The sequence below is a fragment of the Prenolepis imparis genome, unplaced genomic scaffold (assembly GCF_030444845.1).
Source record: "Prenolepis imparis isolate NDT839.2.m4 unplaced genomic scaffold, iyPreImpa1.0 SCAF_5, whole genome shotgun sequence".
Lineage (NCBI taxonomy): Eukaryota > Metazoa > Arthropoda > Insecta > Hymenoptera > Formicidae > Prenolepis > Prenolepis imparis.
This window is the reverse complement of record NW_028141163.1, coordinates 18,791,265-18,802,351: the sequence shown is the minus strand read 5'-3', so window position 1 is coordinate 18,802,351 and position 11,087 is coordinate 18,791,265. Positions and strand designations below refer to the sequence as shown.

The 11,087-nt window shown below is 30.6% G+C and overlaps 1 pseudogene across 1 annotated transcript; it reads left to right on the top strand.

The window, feature by feature from the left end:
- Nucleotides 1-1,646: 1,646 nt before the first annotated feature.
- Nucleotides 1,647-10,818, top strand: LOC145936205 (uncharacterized; annotated as a pseudogene). The gene is made up of 6 exons (XR_014425342.1): nucleotides 1,647-1,775; nucleotides 1,866-2,744; nucleotides 3,195-4,251; nucleotides 5,144-5,746; nucleotides 5,828-6,049; nucleotides 10,730-10,818. The product of XR_014425342.1 is annotated as an uncharacterized LOC145936205 (transcript).
- Nucleotides 10,819-11,087: the final 269 nt, after the last annotated feature.

Here is an 11,087-nt window from a genome sequence, read left to right as displayed (position 1 = left end):
GAGATTTAGAGTTAATGCGCTAAGTCAAACACATATAATTAAGGCTACGATTAAAGCTATATGGTACACTACGATACAAATGCTTCAAAACATCATTCTATTTTTCTTCTCTATTCCAGGAAAATAAAGATAGAATGTTTTAAAGAATTTGTAGCGTAGCTTATTTGACCGCAGCTTAACAGAGAATTATAGTACATACAATATGTAAAAATCTTAAAATGTGTATTATGCATGGGATATTGTTAACTTTGTTAGTTTATTAAAAAGTTAATTTATTAAAAATATCATCTAAAACTATAAATTAATTTTAAAGCTGTAGCAATAATATATCTATATCTTTTATGAACATATACAGTTTATATTCTAGCTATTTTCGAACAGATTCTCAATATCGACACATTTTCATAACAAAATATATTGATATATTTTATTTTTAAAAAAATTAATAATTGTGATAAGTAAATAAATTAATATATAATGCTTATATATGTTCTATTCTCGCCTAATAATAAAAAAAATGTATCGTTATATAAATGAAATGACTTTTTAGGTTATGAAAATAATATCTGCTAAATTTATATATATTAAATACATATAAAACTATATATATACTTACATTGTCAATTCTCCGTATCCGTATTTTGCAGTTGAGACTGAGTAGCCCAGAAATGGGTTGTTTTATATAAATATTGAGATCACTCGAACGAGAGAACACACGTGTCTTGAGACTTCCAAGGAGAGTCGCCGGTACACGAGTAGGCTCGTGCGCGCTGCTTATCGCTGCACGAACCCGCCAAATCAGATCACGTGATCGCGCTTGACCAATCCGCGTGACTCGTACATAGCAGTCTTTTTTTTTTATCGCGTGATATATGCGTAATACCATGGCCCAAGTGTGTGGTATTACGCATGTATGGCGCCATAAAAAAATTTTAATTGCTATACACGATTAGAATTTTATAAACATAACGACGGAAAATATGAAGCTATACCTTACGTGATGGAAAAGTAACAAGTAATGCTATGCTTTACATAAAACCCTTTTTTGATGACAAAAAAAATGAATAATGATAAGTCCAAAATAAGTCCATGTACAAACGTCCATTGGATGTACAGTATATATTCATAAATTATATATAATTATATAAAAGGGACGCCCAATGGATATCCAATGGACGTCCGTTTATACAGCCAATATATATCTTTGTATGGATGTACATTGGACGACCTTATTATGTCCACGGACGTATGGTAGTAAAATGGACGTAAAACGGACGTCCATAAGATGTACGGTGCTATTTGGGATTAGTACAAAATAAATCTGCTTCTAATGTCACATTGCCAGAATGCAATCTAGATATACCAGTCATGCAATTAAATAAAGGTAAGAAACATAATTTTTGCTTATATTATAAAATATTTTACAAGTTACATAATATTTTAATATTTTATTAAACTTTTTATTATTTTACAAATGATCATAATTTATTGTTTTATAGTCATTGATAATGTTGAGCCACACATTGCTTATAATTTAACTAATAAATCTGAATCTATTATTGAAACAATAAATGGTTCTCAAACACTTCCTACTAGTATAGAAGCTATACATTCTGACGATTTAATGAAACAAACTGATACGTTAGATAAAAATGTTAATACTGAATTACGAAATGAAATTATCTCTAATGTTATGTTAGACAACAATCTATGTACAAATACAAGTGATAACTCAAGTTTGAAAATACCAGTCGTGCAATTGAATGAAGACAATGGTAAGCATTGTAATTTTTGTTTATATTATAAAAAACGAAAAGAAACTGTAATATGTTTCAGTTAATTACAGAAGCATCTTTATTTTACAGTCAATAATAATGTCGACAACGATACTGTTCCTCGTAATGGTACTGATGAATCTGAATGTATTAATGAAACCACAAAGGATTTTGAAACACTTTCTAAAGTTGTAAATACTGAAGAGCTGACGAAACAAAATCAAAATAAGTTAGATGAAAAAATAAGTATTGAATTAGTACGAGATGAATTTTCTAATGTTACGCTGCCAGAATACAATCTATATAATGATATACTTATTCTATCTGAAACGAATACTAATAATTCTACATTAGAATGCAGTCTTGATCAAATAATTTCAACTGACGAACTGAATCATTTAGACGTATCTTTGAATAGTATAATAAATTGGAATACAGACGAAAATAATATGCTTAATGATAATCTTGATGACTGCTGCAGTTACAACGATAGTGATAATATGGAAACTCAGGATAATAATAGAAATGAAGTAAATAATAATAGTACATATGAAGCAAACCTGATGCAAGATACTAATAAGAATTTGAAACAGTTTCATAAAGCACCTTCTAATGTAAATAATTCTCCTGATAATAGCAGTGACTGTAGCAATGATAATATAGATAGAGATCCTGATTATTGCTATTCAGATTCAGAAGATTCTGATGAGGAGAATAATATTTCTGTACCATCATGTCCAATAGAATCTAATAACGTTACAGGAAGTAGTTTAGAAACTTCATTAAATATTTCTGGACAAAAAATCTGTGATGATACAAATTTACAAGTTAATTGTTCAAATCCTAAAGGTACAGGAAAACAAAATTTTTGTTATTATTGCAAGAAAATGCAATCGAAGATAAGTAGGCATCTAGAACGGGTGCATAAAAATGAAGAAGAAGTAAAAAAATTTGCTGCATTACCGAAAGGTATAGAAAATATATTATTGAAATATGTATTTTTGATATTTATTTTTATTTTTTTATGTTATTCTATTTATTATCTAGCAGCGATATTTCCATTATTTAATGAATTATTTTATTTTATTGAATTATTATTTTTACAATAGAATTTATTTATTACTTATTGCATTATTTTATTGATAATTATTTTACAATAGAATTTTTTGGATATCGTATTTATTAAACATATTTAAGAGCAAGTTTTGAAAAATATATATTATTATATGTATTAATTAATGCATATGCTCTCAAACTATTTTCTAATTATAGAATACCGTTCTTTGTGTATTTTCTAATTGTATATATAAATATTCGATAATTGTATTATATATATATTTAATTATATTTTTATTTCTTTTTAATAATTTAATTATATTTTTATTTCTTTTTTAATACAAATATTGTATTTTATATTAGGTAATAAAGAAAGGCAGAAGATTATTGGACTTCTCAGACGAAGAGGAAATTATTTGTTCAACACAGATCCTGCATATAATAAGGGAGAGCTTATAGTTTGTAGAAGACTAGCAGAATCAAGAAAAAAAACTGCATGTGATTTTATATGTTGCGCTGGATGTAAAGGCTTTTTTACAAAAAATAATATACGTCATCATTTTAAAGAGTGCACTCAGAAAATTGTTGGCAGATGTGTCAAAATGCTTGGCAGAAAAGTCCAAGGCCGAATTCATGAATGTGCAAATTCTATTTTGAGAAATGTTGTATTTCCAGTATTAAGAGAGGATGATATTATTAGATTAATTAGATATGATGAATTATTAATTACTTACGGCAATAAATTATGTTTGAAATACAAGCATCAGCACCAACAAGATATGATAAGATCTCGTTTAAGATTATTAGGAAAATTTTTACAAATCCTCAAAAGGATTAATAAGAATGTAACAGATTTTTACAGTATTTATCATCCATCGATATATGATGATTGTATTACAGCTGTAAATCAAGTAGCAGGTTTTAATACAAGCACAAAAATTTATGCAGCTCCTTCTGTTGCATCAAGAATTGGCACACTCATAAAACAAATAGGAAATATGGGTATTGCTGAATGTATAAAAAAAAATAAATTGCAAGCCAAAGTTGATATAGAAAACTTTTTAAAGTTACTCCAAGAAGATTTTAGTGTGTCTGTTAATAAAACTGTTGAAGAATCCATATTACAAGCTAAGCGCTATAAAGTACAGGATTTATCTTCATTAGAAGACATAAAATTATTACACAATTTCCTACAAACTAATAGGCGCTCGGTATTTCAACGACTCAGTGAGACATTTACATACAATAATTGGCGGCAGCTAGCACAATTTTGTTAACCTTGATATCTGTTCAAGTGTTCAATAGGCGAAGAGTCAGAGAAATAGAACGTATATCTATTGATGATTACAAACATCAGGAAGATATAAATGAGCGAACGAATCCAGATTTATATGAATCTTTATCGCCTGAAGCTCAAAAGGTATGTTTACTTTTTGTATATTTTCTATATGATTATTATTTATTATTATATATTTTTATTATATACTACATAAAAAAACTAAGGATCTAAATGTTATAAATCAATTAAATAACATGCACAGAATAAATTATGTACAATTCAATAATCATCACTTACAATTAGTATAATACAGCAAATATTACACTGCAGATTAAAATATATATTATAATATTAAATATAAATATTTTACAAAATATAACAATTTATTTATTATAAAATATGATAGATTAAAATAAATTTGATATAGAGAATAGAGCATTTTTAATATATCATATATTTATAAAGAGAAATATTCCAATTTTTACATATCAGATTATTTTTAATAAGTTTGAAAATATAATTTATAAAATATAAAATTTTTTAAATATAAAATATAAATTTAGATTGTTCAAAAAGAAAAAAAATTTCTTTTCAAAGAAAAAGTTTTGAATTTCTATTTACATATTCTTTTAATAATTAAAGAGAGAGAGAGAGAAGAGAGAGAGAGAGAGAGAGAGAGAGAGAGAGAGAGAGAGAGAGAGAGAGAGAGAGAGCAGAAATTGAATTTTTCATATATTTATGAAATATATTAAGATAATTTAATTTATAATTTATCAATTATATCTTGCAATTATAGAACATAAATATTTTATTTTTTATTGAATAGTTAATGTATATATAGAGAAAGATGTAAACTCTCTCTCTCTCTCTCTGTCTCTCTCTCGCTCTCTTGAATGTTATTAATTAATAGAATCTAAAAGAGTTTAAATATTATTAATAGATTATTAATTCAACATTTTAACAATATTTGCAATTATATTAAATAATTAATTTTAAATATTTCTGTAAGTAATACAATAAATAATTATTTTAGATTGCCAATAAATATGTAAGATTTCTCATTAGAGGAAAATTAGGAAGATCTGTACCTGTTCTTTTGGATAGTGAAATGAAAAACTCTATAGATTTGCTCTTACAGTATCGTAAGAAAGCAAACATACCTGAAAAAAACCCATATATCTTTGCTTTACCAGGTTATGATAAAAATCGATTTAAATATATAACAGCATGCGATTTATTACGCACATATTCCTTAGACTGTGAAGCAAGTATGCCTCTTAGATTACGAGGTACAAAGCTTCGCAAGCATATTGCAACTAGATGCATTACATTGAATCTGTCAGACCTTGACATAACACAATTAGCCGATTATCTAGGCCATGATAAAAGTATTCACATGCAACATTATCGTCAGTCTATTCCACAACTTGAAATAGTTAAAATGTCTCGATTACTTAAAATAGCGCAGGGTGAAGAACATGATTTTGAAGATGATATTCAACAAAATGACTTTCACATTAATACAGATAAAGATAATTTTACTGTCAATAAAACACTTCAAGTGAACAATGACAGTGATTCAGATTCAGATACAAATTTAATTTGTAATACTACAAATAAAAGAAAAAAAGTAGTAGTAAGTATATATGAAAATTATCTAATTTTCTTATTGTATGTGCAAGATTTCTTATAATAGTAACATTTTAATTTTATGTAGCTTCACCGTATGGTTCCACAAAACGCGTAAGATGGACACAAGAAGAAAGTAATATGATAATTACAGCATTTAAACAAGAGATGACGGAAGGACGTTTGCCTTCAGGAAAACAAATGGTAGAAATTAAAATGAAAAACAAATGTTTAAGCCGTCGTTCCATTCCACAAATTAGAAGCTGGATCTACAATCAAATTTCTAGAAAAACTAAATCACGTGTTAATGGTAAAAATGATACATTTTTTTAAGAAAAGTTTTTTACTATGTATAGCGTAATGATATGTTACGTCCAGACTCAAGGAAGGAAGAGTCGAAAGGAAGGACGTAACTAAATTTATATTCGAACGACGGCAGACTATCCGTCTGTTCGACCCGAACGAACGTCTGGGCCCAAATATGTCAACGACCGCAAGGGTCGCTCTTACTCTATTTAAAGGGCCGTTCGCTCGGTGGTCCCTTTTCGGCAAGAGAATTTAATCTCTTTTGCGCAGGATGGGACCTTGTGCGATCTCGGAATGAGTGGGAACGGGGTTGTTAATAAATGAAAATCATTTGTGTTGAAATTTATAAATTTATTCCTAATATAGAGACGAAAGAGATTATATACATAATAATATAATCGACGGACTTAGTTGCTAATGAAAGTGTGAGTGTATGTGTATGGGTCGCGGGTGATACATTAGTACGGAGGGCGTCAATCGAGACAACGAGGGAAAGTGTTTTGTGTTGACTATTCTAAGATCTCGATTGGCTGATACAATTATTTTTTTTTGTCTAACATGGATATCTACGTATGCATGTGTGTGTGTGTGTATATATGTGTTCCACGGGTTTTACGAGAGGAATTCGATAGTGGAGCGGGGATAGGACCTTAATAGGAGCTGAACGGGGACACCCAGCGGACGATTGAGCCCAGGAAAATACCAAGGGATTATCCCATCTATAGGTGCGTCGATTAAAGCAAGACGCAGGGCCTCATGTTCTACTGGGCCCGGTCCGATTACGAAAGAGTCCTCGGGGACATCTGCTAATTCTGGTAACTGGTCAATTAACCAGTCTCGGAACTCTTCTTTCGTGAATTCTTTGGTTTCTTCCTGAGCTTCGAAGGAAGTAGGGGAGGGAGGAGGAGAATCCCCGAGGATGATAGTGGAAGGAGCTGGGGAAGGGAATCTCGGTGGTTCGGAGAAACAAGGGGGGAGCGGGGATGAGATCTGCTGAGATTCGTCGGGTGACTCGGGTGAATCGCGAAAGAAGGGAGAGGGACTCCGCTGAACCTCAGCGGGGGACTCAGGTGGATCTTGGGAAAAGGGGGAAGGAATGCGCTGGAATTTAGCGGGTGGTACGGGAGAATAAGAAGGGAACGGAAATCGGGAGTCTCCTTCTGTTAGTTCGAGAGGGGAGGGGAAAGGGGTTCGTGGAGGTTCTTGGATTTCCGGATTGGAAATGGGGGAGGTGTTAGGTTGATAGGGAGATATGGGTGTGTTTATATTAAATGTGGTATTCGAAAAGTTATTGGATATGCTAGTGTGCTCCTGAGTCCATCTTTCTAGTGTCTCGCGAGTTAGATGGAGATCGTCGCGCAGTGCCGCAGTAGCCCGAGCCAATTCTCGCCTCAACCGACGCACAGTGGGGTATTTGAGGTGAAAAGTTGGCCAAAATTATTTTTGTAGTTTAAACACTTTTAATTGAAATAATTCGTCAATTTATAATAGAATTAGTGCTTTATTACATAGATTAATGAAATACAAGAAGAAAAAAATGAAACTATATACTATAACTAAATTTTATATATAACTGTATGTATATGTATCTTATTCAATACTACTAGTCATATTCCAGGATTCTTCATCGGAACTTTCGTCGTTGTCACTTGAAGATAATTCATTTTCAGATTCCTCTGGCGATGTTTTTTCGCAAATTTCTGCACTTTGTAGCAATTTAATCGTATCATTTAAAAATGGTTTTGTTTTTTTTTGCGGTTTTGGTCTAGAGTTTGTTATGAGAGGATCTGAAGTTAATAAAAGCCTGTTCAAAATGTCTAGATTGCATGACTCTCTAGAAAATTTCTCTCTAAATAATTCATAACAATAAAAGTAGCGCAAAGTAGCACTCAATTTCGGCGATATTTTAAAGTTAAGATTCTGACGTAACAATTAAAAAAAAAAAAGACAACTTGGACGTACTTGGAAGCATAACTTTTTCACTTTCCAAAATTTAATGCAGAAATTCAATAAAAAACAAACGTTAAAATGTTGACCAAGGTCAAATCATAATCTTCATTCAAAAGGAAAATATATATATATTTAAAAATTTGATTAAATGAAGTACATACCTTGCTCAACAGCTTCCATAATGAGAAATTAATCGTTGCTTGCTTAAATTGTAAAAATACGCAGAAATATTTAAATTAACTCATGACTCAAGTTTGGAGACATACTACTGACGATCTGTAACAACATAAGAGAAAAGTTATTATGTACACTTAACCTCTTACTACACAACTATCTTTGGCAACAAGATAATTTAAATAGATGGACTTTTGCAAAATTAACTTTTGGCCACTTTTTAATAATAAATACCTCTCTGTGCGACGGTTTCGACGGTTTCGCGCTGATTTAGCTGCCGCTCGTGAGGATCGTTTGCGGAGTTCGTTCACTATGGGAACGAACGAAATAAGGAATAATCGATAAGGGGGATTTATCAAGAATATTTCTCGGAAATTCTTAGATCAAGGGATAATGTAAAATATTTTTATATAAATGTTTCCTCATTTATTTCTGTTCTTTAAATTAAAAGTTGAAAAGAAGAGAAGTGGGAAAAGAACTCACGGATTACTTTACTAAAGCAAAGAATCCTGAGTGATTTTGGGAAAGGGGAAAAATCACGGATTACTTCGCTAACACAAAGAATCCTGAATGATTTTGAGAAAGGGGAAAAATCAGGGATTATTTCGCTAACACAAAGAATCCTGAGTGATTTTGGGAAAGGGGAAAAATCACGGATTACTTCGCTAACACAAAGAATCCTGAGTGATTTTGGGAAAGGGGAGAAAGAGGAGAGTTAATGGGATTCTAAGATAATTTTCAGAGAAGTAAATGATTGCGTTTAAAATTAGATAATTGAAAGATCCGAGAGTTATTCCTTTTAAAATAAAGAAAATAAAAAAATAAAATAAAATAAAATAAAATTAGGAATTTAAGAGGGTCACTTACTACTTATTGAGTGCATAGGTAGGTGTTAACTATTCCGATTATCCCAGATGTGAATCTGGCTAAGGACTCCTCCGTGAGGATGGTGTTCCACTCACGGTTGTTCACTCGCGAAAATTGTCGTAATCGGTGAGCACTGACCACACGATGATCTCACAAGTGTCACTGCGAATGCTCACGAGTTCGAGATTCGAACAATTTACGGACTCGAAGGATGGTGGTATAACTTTTCGCGAATGATACGCGTGCGTAGGTTTGAGAAAAAGATTGATATTCTCTGAGAGATGTCACGGGTATGTATACCTTCTTGCTCCTCCTTCCCGTTAGTTTGTTAATATTTCCTGATGAATAGGGAATTTTTCAATAACGCCATTTCAGTCCCGGAGGCGTCTCTTGACTTTAAAAGTTTACCGGGATTGGTCAGGGCTTTTGTTTAGGGTCCTAGGTTTTGACCAATGGAGAATTTGTTGAGGTTTATATTTTTATTATCCTCTCGAGATTATCTCGGTGATCTGTCAGGTGGCATTTGTTTGGATTCGGTTATCGTTGTTAGTCTGGTAAAATTTTATTAGTTTTCAAGTGGAAGTTTTTTTCTAAATTTTTATTGATTTTCTTCTAAAAAGTTTTTATTGATTTTCAAGTAGAGATTTCCTTCTAAAAAGTTTTTATTACTTTTTTAAGTAAAATTTTCCTTTAAAAGAAAGATTTTTATTGCTTTTCAAGCACGAGTTGTCAACTAGTCAAAGCGAGAATTTCGGACGCGAGTTACATCTGGTATGTATCTCTCCCTTTTTTTTTTTTTTTTTTACGATTAACCGTCTCCGGTCAGCTGCTTCGCCTGCCAGATCATAGTCTTATTCCCACGCCTGTGATTTTTCAATCATCGCCTTGCGTTCTTTGAAAGAAAAGAATCGTGGAGTCCACAGGACGTAACAGATATTTAATATATTTTCAATACTATGGCTCTAGTAATTTTTTTATAACAATATAAAAATTTATTTTTAAAAAATATATAATGATCTATGTGTGTGCATGACAAAACTTTTTAAAATCATAAATAATAATTGAAAAGTAAATTAGAAATATTATTCGCAAATATATGTATATAACTGTAATTATCTTTATATATATATATGGAATTATATTTTCAGTTAGTTATAAATTTTTATATTTATATTAATTTTCCTATTTATGTTATATTCATCTTTTTTTGCTATGTATTTAAAATAAGCTTATTTTGATTTTAATTCTAATTTCTTATTTTATATTAACTGAATTATATTAATAATATTGAATAATACTATTTATGTATAATAATCGATAAATTTTAAATATACAGAGTGTGACTAAACAAACATATGAAGCATAGCATCAGGTACAGGACAACAAACCAAATCGAAAAGTCCTGAGTCATTTTTTGATCCGAGCTTTTTTCTCGATGCTATAAGGTGTTAAAGTTTGCTAATCAGCGCGTGGCTACAACGAACAGCAGTGTGGATGGGAGTTCTGCCTCGAAAAGAAAACTCAGATCAAAAAATGGCTCAGGACTTTTCGATTTGCTTTATTGTCCTGCACCTGACGGTGTGCTTCATATATGTTTGTTTAGTTACACCCATATAATTGAGTGTATGTGTGTGTACATCTCTTATACTTTTATCGAAAATATTAAAGATAAGATAATTATTCTATGTTTCAGATCCTGATAGTGGGAGCGAATAATGTTCATCTCTACATATGTATTTTCTGAAATCAAACTGCCTAAAGTAATTTTACAACATATAACGTATAAAATTTTGCTATATAAAGCTTTATAATTATATAAAATTCATTAATTTCTTAGCTTTTTTGTTATAATCATAATTTTTTCATACATTTAAGCTGTTCGTCATCATAAATTATATTTATTTAAGACTTATGTGTTAAGTACTATAAGAGAAATATTTTGTTCCCCTTAACTTTTGTTTCTCTCATATTCTGTTATAAAATTATAGTACAAAGATTTGTGATACAATTAATACTTAAGATATAAAGAGAGAAAGTGAGAGACAAAGATA